Here is a 17,254-nt window from a genome sequence, read left to right as displayed (position 1 = left end):
GCCCCTCTAGACTACAACCTTCTTTTGGGTCGAAGTTGGTCATATGCTATGACAGCGGTCGTTTCATCGGTCTTCAGAGTAATTAAGTTTCCACATAACGGTAAGATCGTGACAATTGATCAGTTGACATACTTTTCATCCGACCCAGCCTCTTCAGAGAGTATCCAGCATGTCGGTAAGACGACAATCCCTTATAAGGACGTTGGTGTAGGTTTAGTTAAGGATTCCGGTTTACTGGGAACTTTTCCTCTCCCTCCACTCAGTGTAGAACCTTCGTTTGCAACGATTCATATGATTACGTCAGAAAACATTATTTATGATGATCCTTGGTATGTTCCATCTGACTCTGAGATAGACTCATTCGGTAATGCTATGCCTTTGAGTCCATATGAAATTGCTTATGAAGCTCTTATGTCTTTTACCGACTTTCATTCAACCGAAGTCGACCAAATGAATGTGGTCAGTGAAGAATCACTTTTCACCTCAACCTTAGAACGGATAGCGTTTCCTGAAGTCGTGTCATCTGACGAACAACTTCGCGAAATCCTAAGTGTAGACGATCTACCATGGGAAGATCTCCATCACAGATCTTCGTTTTTACCTAAGGATGATGCATTTGAAAATGATTTTTCATCTATCTTTACCGCTGAATATGTCAAAGACGCTCAGGATCCAACGAAACATTCTGATTCAGAGTTGAATTTAGGGAATATTTCTCGTACTATTCCCATTGATATTTCAGTGAAGCCTGGAATTGAGGAGAACATTCATATAGGTGCCTCATGTACAGAAGAAGAAATCCAAACTTACAAGGCCCTATTCCAAGAATTCCGCGATGTGTTTGCATGGTCTTACGAGGAAATGCCGGGAATCGATCCTGCCATTGTTGTTCATGAAATCAAAACCTACCCGGATGCTAAACCCATTCGGCAACGGTTGCGTCAGATTCACCCTCGAAAAGCGGCTGCGATTAAAGCAGAAGTCGAAAAGCTGTTGAAAGCAGGTTTCATTTATCCGATCCCGTTAACGGATTGGGTATCGAATATTGTTCCGGTCAACAAGAAACAAGGAACAATAAGAATCTGTATCGACTATAGGGATATCAATCGAGCTTGTCCAAAAGACAACTATCCTACGCCTTATATCGATCAAATTATTGATGATTGTGCCGGAAGTGAAATGTTTTCCTTCATGGATGGTTTTTCGGGCTATAATCAAATCAATATTCTACCTGCCGACCAACCAAAAACGACATTCATTTGTCCATGGGGGACATTTGCTTATTGCAAATTACCTTTTGGGCTCAAGAATGCCGGGGCCACTTTTCAACGGGCGATGTCTTACGCATTTCACGACATCAAGCACATTGTGCAACCATATCTCGATGATTTGCCTGCTCATTCTTTACATCGAGCTGATCACCTTGACCACTTACGAGCAATCTTTATGAGGTGTAGGCATTATCGAATTCGGTTGAATCCCCACAAGTGTGTTTTCTGTATAGAAACAGGTCGATTGCTGGGATTTGTTGTTTCAAAAGCCGGCATTCGCGTCGATCCCTCGAAAGTCGAAGCGATCATCAAATTGCCTCCTCCTTCGAGTTTGCGCCAACTCCAAAGTTTGCAAGGGAAAGCAAACTTTTTACGTCGATTCATCCCAAACTACGCCGAGGTCACTAAAGGTTTTACACGGTTGTTGAAACAGAACGTTCAATTCTTTTGGGACGAGATTTCCCAACAATCTTTTGATGCACTTAAACACGCGTTGACCCATGCACCGTTGTTGCATCCTCCCAACTACAACCAGGACTACTTCTTATACCTCGCAGCTTCATATTCCACTATTGGAATGGTGTTAGTTCAAGAAGATGAATTCGGCGTAGAACATGTGATATATTATCTCAGTCGAACCTTAAATCCCACTGAGTTAAAATATTCGCATGTGGAGAAATTGGCCCTGGCAGCCGTTCAAGCTGTCCAGCGTTTTCGTCACTACATTCTTCTCCGTAAAACTACAGTTATTTCGGATTGCAACCCTATGATTTACATTTTGACAAAACAATTGCTAGGGGGCAAGTACTCTAAATGGATCGTTATCCTGCAAGAGTTCGACTTGGAGTTTGAGAAGTCCAAGTCTAAGAAATCCTTAGTCTTTGCGGAATTGATGTGTGATTTCCCGCGTACTGACACAGAGACTGTGGCAGAAGAGTCCATTGCGGACGAATCTTTGTTTCTTATCAGTACTTTAGATCCGTGGTTCAGGGATATAATCATCTATCTCCAATCCCAAACCTTTCGGCCTGAAGCTTCCAAAAAGGAACGGCGAAAAATTAGGTTTCAATCCCAGCAATACAAAATTATTGGAGATACACTTTATCGCCGGGTGGCAGACTTAGTTTTTCGACGTTGTCTAACTCACGAAGAGGCTGAGAGAGTTTTGAATGATTGTCACTCTGGAGCATGTGGTGGTCATATGTCTGGGTATGCCACAGCTCAGAAGGTGTTGCGCGCTGGTTACTTCTGGCCATCTATGTTTAAAGATTGTATCATTGCAGTCCGGAAGTGCCACAACTGCCAAGTGTTTGATCGAAAGATGCGCGCACCACCTGCTCCTCTCCACCCTATAATTGCCGTTGGTCCATTCGCCAAATGGGGTATCGACTTTATTACTTGTAACCCTCACTCGGCCGGGGGGCATGCGTATATCATCCTCGCGGTTGATTATTTCACTAAATGGGCCGAGGCGATGCCTACATTCGACGCAAGCGGCAAAACAGCTGCAGTTTTCATATTCAATCATATAATAACTAGGTTTGGTGTCCCACAAGCAATTATTACTGACCATGGAAGCCATTTTCGAAACACCATGATGACTGAACTTACAAGCCAGCTTGGTTTGCGCCATGACAGCTCTACTCCTTATTATCCGCAAGCCAACGGTTTGGTTGAGTCTATCAACAAAGTTTTGGTTATCATGATCCGACGAACCATTGGTATTCATCGGTCGAATTGGCACAACATGTTATTTTCGGCGCTATGGGCATACCGAACCTCAGTAAAAACCTCAACAGGGTTCACTCCTTTCCAGCTAGTTTATGGCTTAGAAGCAGTGTTACCCATTGAATGTGAAATCCCATCACTTCAAATGGCTGTCGAATTACTTCCAGCTACTTCTGAAGAGGAGAAACGTTTATTGTACTTAGCTAAATTAGATGAGACTCGACGTGACGCTACATTGGCAATCGAGACTCACGCGAAGCGAATGAAAGCTCAGTATGATAGAAATGTGACCCCTCGAAATTTTTCGGAGGGAGACCTAGTGCTCTTATATGATCAAGCTAACGATAAGCTAGGTGCTGGAAAATTCGTTCCTATGTGGCATGGACCCTATATTGTAAAGCGAAAGCTAGCAAAAGGGGCTTATGAGCTAGTAGATTTTGATGGGGACTCTTTGGATAAACCCAGAAATGGACTTTACCTAAAGAGGTATTATGCTTAAATGGTGGGTATGGAGAATTTTTAGTTAGGTTAGGTTTTCTTTCTAGCTAGTTTGATTGTTAGTTAGTCAGTGTGCTTAGCTTAGTGAGTGTGTTTTTCGTTGTTATTCTGGCTTATCTTGGTTTTGCTCTTGATATTGTAGATGTCGACGCCCCTCCAAACATACATTGGATTTGCTGATGGTGCTTGTCGTAATACACGGAATATCTCTTCCGCAGCTTGGGTTATCTATTCACCCTCTGACGAGTTAGTTTCTATGCATGGGGTAAGCCTCGGTCAAACAACGAATAACATTGCAGAATACAGTGCAGTGGTTGAATTATTATCCGAATCTATTTCATTTGGAATTCGACGTTTGATAGTGAGGTTAGATTCTGAACTTGTTGTATTACAGCTTAATAGAGTTTATGCCATTAGAAATCCTGTGTTATTAAGGTTGTTTTTGAGAGTGCGTCTTTGGAACGTGAATTTGATTACATTGAATATCAGCATATTCCAAGGTCCTTAAATACATTAGCAGATGCAATTGCTTCTCGAGTGTTGGACAGACATTTACGATAATCATGCAAGTAAATTTAAAAAACATTTCATCATACATGTTAAACAAGATAAGCCGGTAATAGTGATATATATATAGATAGGAGTGTGTCAAAAAATATACATCGTCTTCGATCATAGGTTGAAAAACAGCTTATGATCGGCAAAATGATAAGTACAAAAAGACAAAAATGTCACATGTGTCTACAAAGTGACTAGCCAATCACTGGTGGTGCTCCCTGTACGACACCACTACACGGGCTACTTTGCGCAAAAATCTCCTCAACGGTCCAGGGACCGCGACTACGTAGCGCTGAAGTCTGATAGGAATATCATCCATAGATGTCTCTGGTATATCTGCCGTCAGACGCTGTAGATCATGCTCCAACTCAGTCAGTACCTCCGCAGCCGCCGCGTCCTGTGGGGCCGGTAGCGGTGCAACTGGATGTCGCCTCTCGAAAAGCCGGAGGTTGGCTGGATGCTGTGGACCAACATCTGCATTTTGAAAATTTTACTGTCAGTTTGAGACGATACATATAAAAAACAAAAAAAAATACATAATTTGAAAACTCGTGAAAAGTAAAGTACCTCTGTCATCCCATTGTTCTCCCTGTGGAAGAACCATGTCCGGATCACCTCGAAAATCTATTCCGGCATACGGAAAGTCCTGAATTGCGAACACCTGGTCCTCTAACCAGTGAAAATAACTGTCAGTAAATCGAACAACTGCTGCACCCTCGTCCGGATGCCGGGCCATCACAGCAACCCATCGTACCAGCTTTGGCTCCTGAGGACCCGAAATATCAACAGTGAGATGCTGAGGGATCAGCATTGGTATCCTCTCTAAGGCAAAGCTCACGACTATAGGCCCATATCCAAAGGTCTTTAGTCTGCCGGTCTTTGCCTTGGTCAGTTGGGCTTTCAAGTTAGCCAACAACGCATCACACCAGTTGAAAATGGTGCCTTGGAGACAATCAATTGCCATCCGAAATTGAGACCCAGTAGCAATATGTAAAGTGGCTGAGCCACAAATCCTGGTCACAGTGAAAGCTAAGACCATGAGTTCACGTTGAGAGACATATTTGATCTCTATGCCTTTCTTGTGCTCTCGATCAGGTAGGCACCAATCTGCTCGGAGACTATCAAGGGATTGGCCACCCGGCCTAGTCCCAGCCAGATTGAGTTGCTCACCTCTGTTCGGCAAGCCAGTAAGAAAGTAAATGTCAGCAGGCTCTATCTCGAGTTGTTGCCCACCGATATAAAAGCATTGTTCTTGAACGTTCCATCTCTTGACCAGCCACTCCAAGAACCTTACCTGAGCTCTCATACGGGGTATGGACCAGTATTTGTATAAACCACATCCTCTTAGGGCATCGAGGGAAGGTTGATGATTGATTGCAGCTTCATCAACCTCCTTGTGCTCTCTTTCTCTCCAATCCAGCATGATAAGTGCCCTACACATGAATAAACAGGCATTAAAACTAGTTTTGAGAAATTTCAATGGTTGGTTTGGGAGTTTGGGGTTTCAAAACCCGCGTTTTGCGGAGGACGCACCCCGCGTTTTGCACACAGTGCGCCGGGACGCAGGTGGCCTGAAGGCAACCTGCGTCCCCCGACCTTTTCCCTGTGTAGGAAAGAGTCGGGGGACGCAGGCCAGCCTTTAGGGAACCTGCGTCCCCCGCAGGGCGGTTTCCAAAACCCAAAACCCCCCAAAAATCAAAAATGAAACTTAAAACAAAATTCTAAACGGATGAAATTGACAAGGAGGATGTTGTGAAATACCTGGAAGAGATGGCGTTCGATTCTAACGGTTGGATTTTCCGCAGCGACCACGGGAAGTTTCTTGTCAAAAGCTCCTTTTTCAACCTCAACAGTCAAACGGTAAAAATGACATGGTAAAAAGTCTTTTTATAGGTTTTTTGGATGAATTTGTTCATTTTTCACCATAGAAAGATGTTTTTCAATGAATTTTTGCCTATCTTAAACAGGTATGAGTAATGTGTCGCTTTTGTGCAGGACAAAGGGACTTAGAGGGAAAATTGTAATTTTTCACAAACAAATATCAGAGTCATCTTTTAAGCCTTTTTTTGACTCCTAAAACATGAAAAGATTGCCGAGCGTTTCTTTTACACTCGTTAAAACGGAATTAAAAGACGGTCCCCTTATAGCTCTTTTCTGACCGTAAAATCAGGAAACGATTGCCGTGTTTTTGTCGTTTCAAACTCGATACGGAAATAAAACGATGTGTCCTTGATCGCTTTTTACTTTTCAGGTCAGTGACACTAATTATGAAAGTACTCCTTGGTCGCAAGATCAAGCGGTTCCCCCAGGTATTATTTTATACTTTTTCGGGCTTGAGGGACACAAATTTACGAAAAAGTTCAACTTGGAGTTTCCTTAAGTTTTTTAGACTCTCTAAAATTGAAAAACGCCGAGTTTCTCCTATACTGGGCTCATTAAACATTTCACAGTAAAGGACCTGTTCAATTACAAACAGGAACGAACCACTCCTTCCTAGGGTTCGAATCAAAACTGGGTTGGACTCGTCCGAAGGATGAGCTTATAATCAAGCATATGTTATCCTCCTCAAGCTTGTTAAAAATAAAGAGGTACTTGCCAGAAATGGTGGGGGAAAAGAGAGAAGAATGAGCCTATTTGTTACCTTTTGTCTCAAAAGAAACTTTATTACCACTCTTGGACACGACACTTCTCATTCACCTGGGTTGGGAAATCTTTTATCTCACAGTCAATCAAACCACTTTTGAAAGTCTTCAACCGGGTTCCGGGGATTAACTTTGAGTTATTTAGCACCAAACCATCTGTCGTGTCGTTATGTGTTCAAGAGGTCTGCAAACAAAACTTTCATCTGCAAAATACTTGTCATCCATTTGACCATCCCTGAGTCAGTCCTTACAGCAATATTTCTTCAACTTGAACAATGATTTCGTGTTGTGGGCTTCCCTGCAACGAGTCTCTTTCTATCGACATCAGCACATTATCTAGAGAGATGACTTAGAAATCGTTAGTGCCTTGAAGTCTGCATGCATCAATGGCAGGTTTCTCGCCTTTGACGTCAGTTTACATCATTGACTTTCGATCGAAGGATTCCGTGAAATGTTCGACACCAACTCATTGATTCACATCTCATGGATTGTACTGGGTACTTTGAGAACCATTGACATTACTGGTGGTCTCTCTCACGCTTGTTAACAGTTTACATCATCGACTGGTAATCAAGTGGTTTCTACCATGTTCGACATCAACTCATTTATTCGCATGGCTAGAATCGTACCAATTCGAGAAGTAGAAATGAAGACCCTGGATCAAATCTTTACCGTCCAGGCTGCGAGGAGTTTTGTATTCATTATCTAAGTAGACTAATCATAAACAGATGGCTGCGCCCATACTGTGTCTAGAAAAGTCTATGATTATGATGTACTACAAGATCATTTCTGTATCAGAGTAGTTAGTCTGTTAGTTAAAGTTTTTATCTGAGTATGGGAATGCCTACCTCAGTGATGATATAATCTTATCCATGTATTTTGTGTTGAAAATTGCAGGTTCCAACCAGGTTCTCCATGAGATAATCCTCGAAATGATAAAGCGCTTCACCCTTCCTAGATAATACAAAACCCTAATCTATTCCAGGCTTCGCACTTTAGGGGGCAATCTGTTACACTAAAAAATGTCACCATGGCTATTTACAGTCGGTATGGCTCAATCAACAGTCATACTACCCTTTTGAGCAAGTCTTATGCCTCTACTATTCATATCAAACTCCAAGAAAGAGAGAAAGTCTTTATAAAACATGTTTATCTCTGGGTACGCAGGTTCTCTCAAGCCTTACCTGTGGGTACACACCTTTTGTTCATAAGGTCTGCGTCCAAGGACGCTCTGTATCTAAAGGGGCAGGTGCGTCCCTCTGAAAAGGTTAAAATGCGCAAGTTTTATCTTCAAAAACTTACTTGTGGTCATTTCTAGAGCATTCTAGAAGATTCTTGGATGAGTATTGAGCGCCTCCAGATGGTTCATGCACTCCTATCAAAGAGGAACTTATCCCATCAATAAGGGAGTGATCCCATCCAAAGAGGGGACTATCCCATTGATGGTGGACCTGATTAACTTCCTCTTGAGCACTATAAAAAGAGGCATTGAGCCAGAAGGAAGAGGGTTGAAAGCTATAGATTTCTAAGGGTAAATGCTGCAGGAATTAGGACTCCCATTTAGAAGCTTGTGAGGAGAGATTGTCATCTTTACTTGTTCTATTTGGAAGTGGGTGAGCTTTGTCAAAGTAGAGGAAGACTCTTGTGGACCCTGGAAGGAGCTTGCACAACACCAAGGCTCAGGTTGTAATGGTTCCTTTTGATTACCTTTAATGCAAATTGGTCCATTCTTCTCAATAGCTTGTTGTTAGTGGGTTATTTCATGTACTCCTTGGTCTATATGTTGAATATGCTTTGTTTTATGTTATAATCAGGTGCTATTTAATTGTTTGACTGTTGGTGATTGCAGGTTTTGGAGAACGGGAGGAGCTCATCCGGATCAACAAAGCTTGGACTTCTACAACAACGTTTGGATAGAGGTAAGAACGAAACACTTGATTTCTCATATCATAATGTATGTTTAGAGAAGGATAGCTCCAGTTTGTTTTGTTTGTCATTAGAATGTCTTAGACTTCTAGGAAGGTCAGCTGTGTCCGCACCCTTGACTGATTCCGTGTGACAGTTCATCTGCAACTATGACTCGATCACTGCACCACTAGAAAAGCTGTTGAAGAAATATGAAAGGTTTACATGGTCCGATGAATGTGAAGCTGCTTTCAATATATTAAATGAAAATTTGGCCAGCGTACCGATCTTGGTGTATTTGGATTGGAACAAGTAGTTCCATGTCCATATCAATGCATCGGGAATCTCTTTGGGAGATGTTTTGGCTTAGCCCGAGGATGTAACCTCGATCACTCGACCTATTTTTCTATCAAAAAACTATTCACAGTGGAAATGAACTATAACACAACTGAGCATGAAGCGCTTGTGAATATGTACTTGCTACAAAAGTTCCATCACTGTCTTCTAGGGGGCCCGTTCAAGTTCTTTACTGATCACTCTACCATGAAGTACTAAATGAATAAGACTGTAATTGAAGGAAGGATTTGTAAATGGCTTCTTCTATTATAGGAGTTCACATTCGACATAATCATCAAGCTAGGAAGGTTGAATGTGGGTCCTGTCCATCTTTCCTAGATAGAGTTGAGTGAACCTGGGGGTCAATAGATTATCAACTGCGAGATTCCAACCTGTTTTGAGTTGAGGCCATACTAGACTATTTGGAGGACATTGCATTATTCCTAGCCATAGGAAAATGCTCAGAGGAGTACACGGAAACACAATGAAGGCACATGATAGTTCAAGTTGAAGACTACTAATTGATTGCAGGACATTTATACAAGATGGGCCTTGACCAAATATTGTGGCGCGTGTTCTTAACCATGGTAAACATGATGTACTATGGGAATTCCATTCAGGAGTTGTAGGTGGACATATGAGCAAAAGGGGATCATGGAAGCTTTTAAAAAAAGCCTAGAGAGAGGCCTCACTAAGATATTCTCTACTAACTGAGACGTTTGGGACGAGTAGGTGCCAACCACATTATGGGCCTATCATACAACTATCAAGTGCTTGCAAAAATATATGACCTTCTAGATTGCTTATGGATGAGAAGCCATAGTACCTTGTGAGTTCATCATTCCCAACCTTTTCAGTGCACGAGGAACTCACATGTCCGAAGATGAATCAATTATAAAGTGGTTGGAAGAGCTCTGAGAGTTGGATGAAGCCAAATTCCTAAAAGATTTCCACCAAGTTGTCATAAAGGAAAGTCATAAAGCATGGCATGACCGAAACATAAGCATAAATCCTTTGAAGCAGGGGTCTAGGTTCGCTTATATGACAGTAAGTTCCTAAAACATCTTGGAAAGTTGAGAATGCATTGGTTAGGACCATTCATTTTTGTGGAAGTAAAAGAATCAAGAGTTATTAAACTTTCACAACTGGATGAAGTCCTATTTCCTAGCTAGGTAAATGGCGCATGCTTCAATCCCTTCCATTGCATAACTAATTCCACATCAAACTGATTTGATCTCCGAAAGGGGGATCGTAGTTAGGTTTAGGTAGAGTTAGGAAGTTATTTTAGTTGCATCAATATCTTTATTTGCATCAGTAATTTTAGTTTGTTAGTTTTTTCAGTCATTCTAGTTATGAATAAATTTCCCTCCACTATTTTAGCTACATTAGGAACCAATAAATTTGTGTCAACTATTTTTGTTGTGTTAGTGAAATTCCTCCCTCCGCAACTGCTTGTGGTCATGGATTTGAATGTGGAAATTCACTTATCCAGCATAATTAGTAATAATTCCCTTCTTCATCTTAATTTTGGGCTAAATATCTCCCATAATATCCCTAGCACAATATGGTCATCAAATTCTAGGAACCTGCCATCATATCATAATAAATAACCATCATTACCACCCTCTTTTTCGATTTTTGTGTCATCTGGGTCAAGTGGAGGTTTTAGTCACCGTTATTTTCACGATTTGAATTGAGTATGGAAATTTTCCATATTAATTAGTTAAATGGTCTAATAAAAACATCGTGGGAAGTCTTTCTATTTAGTTTGCATGATAATGATAATTTTTTTAGCAACAAATCATAGGTGTTCGAATTTACCAGTCTAGATTCTGTGTCGAATTTCCCCAGTCCTCAGCCCAAATTAAAACACCATGTTTATGTTTTGTATAATCACCGAATTACGACCATGAATAAGGCCACCATAGTCTCTGTTCCCACTCCTAAATCCAACTCTAGATTCACTGAAACTGAGCCTTTGTATGGAAAATATGACAAGGCCGTGCTTGTGTGTAATGACCTCTCAGAATCTTTCCATTTCCCCGCACTCAAGCAAGAAGTTTTTATAGAAGCCATAGACAATTTAGATGGAAGCCAGTCATCTAGAATCGAAGAGGATTTCATATGCCTCCAGAGGTCGATGCTACTAAATTTTCAAATATTTAGAGTTTTTGACACTTCGGGAGTAGCAATGCGATGTACAAAATTCCTCATTAGCTGAATGCATGGGGGTTCTCTCTAGCTTGAAAAGGAATACCCCATACATGACAATGCCATTCAAAAACTAACAAGACTATTTGTTGCAAAAGCCACAGTGTCACCTTCATTTTAGAATACTTCTAGCGGGGAAAGAAGGTAGGTGACAACAACTACTACGACAAATATGATACCCAACTCAGTGGTAAGGGAGCCCATATTGAACTAATTAACAAGCCTTCCATAAAATTCACCTTCTATATAATTGCTGGAAAACTAATGCGCCATTACTAAAGAGGCAGGTGCACCTTGGACACCATTGCAAGAGCAAAAGCTTATGAGCAGGGCACATAGTTAAATTGGTGCAATTATCTGTTCCATGAGATTTTTGAATCCTATGAAGATGTGTACAAGAGGTAAACATATTTTATATATGGATATCTTGTTGTTTCCTTGCCTATGATGAAGTGGTGCCCACTGGAAGGTAGAGAGATAGCACTGGTTGCCAAGGATCAACCCCTTACACTCAAATACTTACCATGGTAGACTTCAAGGGACCCCAACAACATTGAAATTAACAAGGCTTCTTTCACTGGATGGTATGAAAAAATGCTAGCTATCATCAAATCCAGGCAAGGATCCCACTGTTGCTCCTAGATGAATATTCACAAGAAATATGGTTCGATGTAAGCCATGGAAACACTTGGATTCACCCTAAGTGCATCAACCGAGACATGTTCTAGATTATGATCTACCCTTCATTCTCTAAGAGGAGGCATTCCATATTGAGGTCACATCCTGGCCTAGACTTGCTAGAGAAATTCAGGATGACAAGATGACATATTATTTCGAAGGGATGTTCCCTAAGCCACTGCCTAGTAAAACCCCTTCTTCCTCCTAGAAGTGAATGGAAAAGGAAATGCTCAATCCATTCCCGAAGAATCTTGATACAACAATGATGTCATTTCATAATACTCTAGAGGATCTTGGGGCATTAGTAAGTCCTTTCCCTTCATTTTCTGAATTTATCAATGTTAGTCCAATTGTTGCTTTGACTTGCAACCCAAACAATGCTTCAATTGTCTTTCCAGATCCTCATTCTCATACTGAACCCTCCACCAGAAATACTCACCCAGTTGCCACCAAGCCATCATCAATTCCCAATAAACTAATTAAATTAACCTCTGCTCAAGTGGTTGATCTCACCAACGAGGAACCATAATCCCATATCAACACACCAATCACTGAGGAAAACCCGCCATCCACATCCACTGTGTCCCCAATGTCACACAATCCATCACCACAAATAGCCTCACCCTTAGTCACCATCTTAGACATTCCTCCATCCAAAAATTTTATTGGTGCCGAGACGAAAATGAAAGTAGACTCTGTAATATAGTCCCCTATGGACACTACAAATGAAGCACTTTCAACTCCCCCTACAAGCACGAAGTTGTTAATACGTCTCTGATATCTTTATTACTAGCACTAGGCCTACTAACAACAACTGATCAACCTATAAATTTTGAGAACCCATGCACATAAATTATATGCACCTTTCCCATAGCATTCAACCCCTCCCACCTGTCACCATCGCATTCCAGCCTAGACCATATCAATACTCACATCGCCAAGCCCAAGTAGCAGGAGACCGCACCCCAAGGGCAGTGTAATAAATCAATTTCCAATGGCCAACCGCTACAAAGCCAGTACCCTACACCTGCTACTATACCCCTTTTGACCTTTAGATTTGATCATCATCTCAAATATTTACTTTTATTCAATTGGCTGCACGCCAAGTAGAGGCATTACAAAACAATCTGGCAATCGAACATGAGTAGGAACAACACCAAATTATCTCTATTGCAACAAAAGAGATCAAATTCTTGATGAGAAGTAGGTGCTACAGAAATAAATTGACAAAATCAATGCAAATTTCAAGGATCTTTGGCCTTCAGTTGCCGAAATAGTAACAAATGCACTAGAAGGATTTTTGGCCTGCACTCTATCATAATGTTACGATCATATCGGAATTGCCTGAATAGAACTCTTCTAAAAGAATGAGCTCAAAAGAACTATTTCCACGACCCAAAGATTGCTACTAGATCTAGTAATTCAGTATGCCAACGAGATAGAGTAGAAAATAGCTGAAGCGACTTGTTTGAAAGCCTCTATTATCCAGGATATGATGGAAGCTAAAGAACTCTTAGCTCAAGTTTAAGACTAGTAAGGCTTCCTTGCAAAGAAAAATCAACCGATTTACCCCCTGTTCCAAAAATCTAATTGGCTCTTGAACGAGACCATGACAACCCAAGACCTTGATCAAGAAAAGGAGCTTTTAGCATAGGGAAATGTCCTCGAGAACCAATTCTAGAAAATTGAGGATGAATCGTGCGAGATAAAGGCTCTAATCCATGACCTTATGCCACCAACATAGGTCCACTTCCAAAATCTACAACAAATCAGTGCAGAGGCATAAACTTAATGGGATGCCCTCTTAATGACAAGACCTTCTCAACGAACAACTGAACTCACAACACCCTTCATCAACCAAATGAGCACTCTGATAGGTCCATGGAAGACGATACTTGATGAGTACACATAGTTAAAATAACAACCATCCAATCTTTCCTATAGTTGGGTCCTTCGTTTGAAGGAACAAGCCAAGGAGGTGCAACACTAGTAGGAGCCCTGCAAAAGTAAGAAGCACCAAAAACACCAACAAATGATTGATTGAGGGATGAGTCAATTGACTATGGTCAGGGCTTGTTGGGTCCTTCATTTTGGGAAAACAAATTTTTCATGTTTGATTTTTTGACCAAATGTGATTGATGGAAAGTTGCAGAGAAGGTAGCCAAGGAAGGAGAAGGAATCCATTAAAGACTAGCAATTCCGAAATATCAACCAGGGAAATCAGGGCACATGCAGTCATAGTCGAGCCAAAATGTTCATTGACAGTAGAGGAAGCAGTCATAGTAGAGCCAAAAAAATCGTTAATAGTAGAGGAAGCTGTCGTATTCGAGTAACAAAAGTAGCCAGAAAGGAAAGGGTGGAGCATCCAAGGAAGAAAGCAACAATCCAGGCGAGAAGAGTTCTTAAAATCTAAAGGAAAATCCAAAGTGGGAGAGAGAGGGGAGTGTACTAAAATGTTGTCATGGAGCCTATTGATCTCACATGATTTGTAATCACCTAGCCACATGGTAGATTATATTCCTAGTTCATGTTCTGTGGAGAAGGCATCTGAGCCTGAATGTAATGATGCAATGTTGGTTGAAATTAATGGAAGATAAAGCTGTAGGGATGTTTGATGACCTACTTGTATTGATTTTATGTGACACCCTTAAAATTTTATTATGAATGCATGTTTATATTCTATGCTCTTTTGGATGATTTAGTCGTTGTCTTCTGTAATGGTTACATCTCTGGTACTATAGTTCTAAGTTTGAAGAGTATTGGTAGCCTTTGTGAAATTCCTCCCAACACCTGATTCCAATCCCTTAACTAAGTAATGTCACGGTGCACCTCGAGTGAGACTCCTTATTCTTCTTGAGTAAGGTGAAAATGTCACTGCCACGATAGAATATGAAGAAATCTTTGTTGGCTCTTGTGCCCAAACTCAGGGTCTCCACATGTCCATCATTTTCTGTCAACACACATGCTCCCCATCCTGAAACTCTTTAAATTCTATATGCTGATGCACTTAACTCTTCTACCTATTCTGTGTTGCCTTTAAATTCCTCTTAATAACCTGCATTTCCTATGCCATCTTAGCCAACATATCTAGTCCAATCAACACCCATTTCACTAGATCACTCTAGCTGATAGGAGTATTACAACTTTTCCCATAAAGAGCCTCAAAAGGACTCATCCTCAAGGATTCTTGTTACACATTATTATATGCAAGCTCCAGTAATGGAAGATAATCCTCTTGCTTTCGTTGATGTTGCATGACATACATCCTCATAATATCCTCAAAAAATCTGTTAACCCTCTATGTATATCCATTTGTTTGAAAATGATAAGCTATACTGAAATCTAACTCTATCCCCAAGCCTACAAATAACTCCTTCCAAAACTTGGAAGTGAACGTTGCATCTCTGTTTCATATAATATTCTTGTGAACACCATGCAACACCACTATCTCCCTGATGAGGATTTGAGATACCTCACTAGCTCAATTTGTAGACTTCATTGTGATGAAGTGAGCTACCTTTCTCAACCTATCAACCACAACCATGATGGAATCATGCTATCTCGATGTCCTAAAAAATCATCTATTGATTTCAGTGGAAATGACCTCCCATTTCCATTCTCAAACTAGAATAGGCTACAATAGACTAGCTTAGTGCTTACACCGACGAGGAACCACAGTCCCATATCAACACACCAATCACTAAGGAAATAACTTTATTCCATGCTCCACTTCTCTATCGGATGGTAGTTGTTACACAGTAATTTGTCACCGTCCCTGTTACCCCTTCTCCCGCACATTGGAGGACTTATTTCGAGACCTATGAGAAGTGACATAACCTGAAAACACTTGCATTATATCCCCTTGAGTATGTACTTCATATGCCCTGAAGACACCTTCTGAAAAATACCAATAAAAATAGCCCTTTTTCCATTGGCGTGGTTCCACTATGTATCACTCGTGCCAATGGGGGAAATCCTCCAAAGAGGGCGCGCCAGCTGGCGCTCTGTCTCAGAGTCGCACTCGCGCTAGCCCAGTTGGGTAAATTTTTTAACAAACAAACTTACGAAGGTTCTTCCTAACCTATTCATGAACTGATTCCATCTTGAGTTAGTTCAGTTGGGCTTCGAATCTCCATAGAAGGGAAGTAGTTCTCAACCTCTCATGGAAGCTTCTTAGTGATAAATCCAATCCCATGAATCTTGTGGATGAGCCTAACTCCTTCTCCTCTATCTATAAAAGCTTGTCCTTTTGTCTTTGACAAGTTAGTCTCCAAGTTCCAAATTCTAAGTCTCAAAGTCTGAGAATTGCTAAGCTTATGCTACAAGAAGCCTTCTTCATTCCCATGAAGCTAAATCTAAAGTGAGGAGATTCTTGTCCAAGTAACCAAGGAGAGAGAGGCTTGTTCCCCATTCCCAGCAAGCCTTGCAAGGCATGTTATGTTGATCACCCAGCCAAAGGAGGATTTGACGTCAGAACTATGGTTGTATTCTTCTTTGTTGTTTATCAATAATAGACGACTATCATTATGGTTCCACTCTTATTGTCTTTGTAATGATGATTGAGTTATATCCTTTCTGACTGATATATAGTTGCATCTATTGGATTTTATGCTTGTATTTGTGTCATTCTTTGCATGTGCAGGTGTCCGTTCACGAGGATCGTGGGGATTGTGACCAGCCGGAGCAAAGGAATGGGAGTGACGACTCTCCTACAAATAGTAGCGTTGGAATCCAGGTAGGCCCTCTTCATCGGTATTTGATTTGCAATTAGGAACCTGCGTGTTAGTGTTGTTTGATTGTTGCTAGACCCCATTTGGGTTAGTAGGGATTGCCTCTCTCCGCAGAGGGGATTTACCTCCACAACAATTTGGCGACTCTGCTGGGGAGTTGGATTTTTTCCTTATTGTTTGTTTTGTCTTGTTGTTTGATTTGTAAACTTTAGACGGAGCCTGAAGTACAGCCATCAGTCCATCTCTGGTTTGGTTTATGAGCTGAACAACTTGGAACTTGCCTTGTTTCTTGGTTGTTTCTTGGTTTCTCCTTCTTGACTAGCTTTCTGGGTTCAGTCCCTGTGTTGTTTCTTGCCCCTTGGTGTACCTAGGTACTGTTGACTTAGCTTTGGCTCGTTTGTTTTTTATTTTTCCATAGCAAACTCGACTGACGCTCTTTTATAGCGTTACAGTCGCGCCCGTTGGCGCCAGTTGCACATTGACAACCCACACCAATCACTGAAGGCACTATTTTCAGCCTCACAGTGGCGCCAGGCCTAGGAACTTTTGAAGTTTGCTTGTTTCTGAGCCTCCTGAGCTTGGTTTTTGTTCTGGGTACCTTTTTTCGACTACTTGAGTGTGTTGGAGTCTTGTTAGACTGGTTTTGAGTATCTTTTTTCAGAAATTCTTAATTTTATTTCCTTTGGTCATTACTTGG

Source organism: Pinus tabuliformis, chromosome 5_1, assembly GCF_031772625.1.
Source record: "Pinus tabuliformis cultivar Carrire ecotype Pingquan chromosome 5_1, CPIR1, whole genome shotgun sequence".
Taxonomy (NCBI): Eukaryota; Viridiplantae; Streptophyta; class Pinopsida; order Pinales; family Pinaceae; genus Pinus; species Pinus tabuliformis.
The sequence above is the reverse complement of the archived record's forward strand: the minus strand, read 5'-3'. Positions refer to the sequence as shown.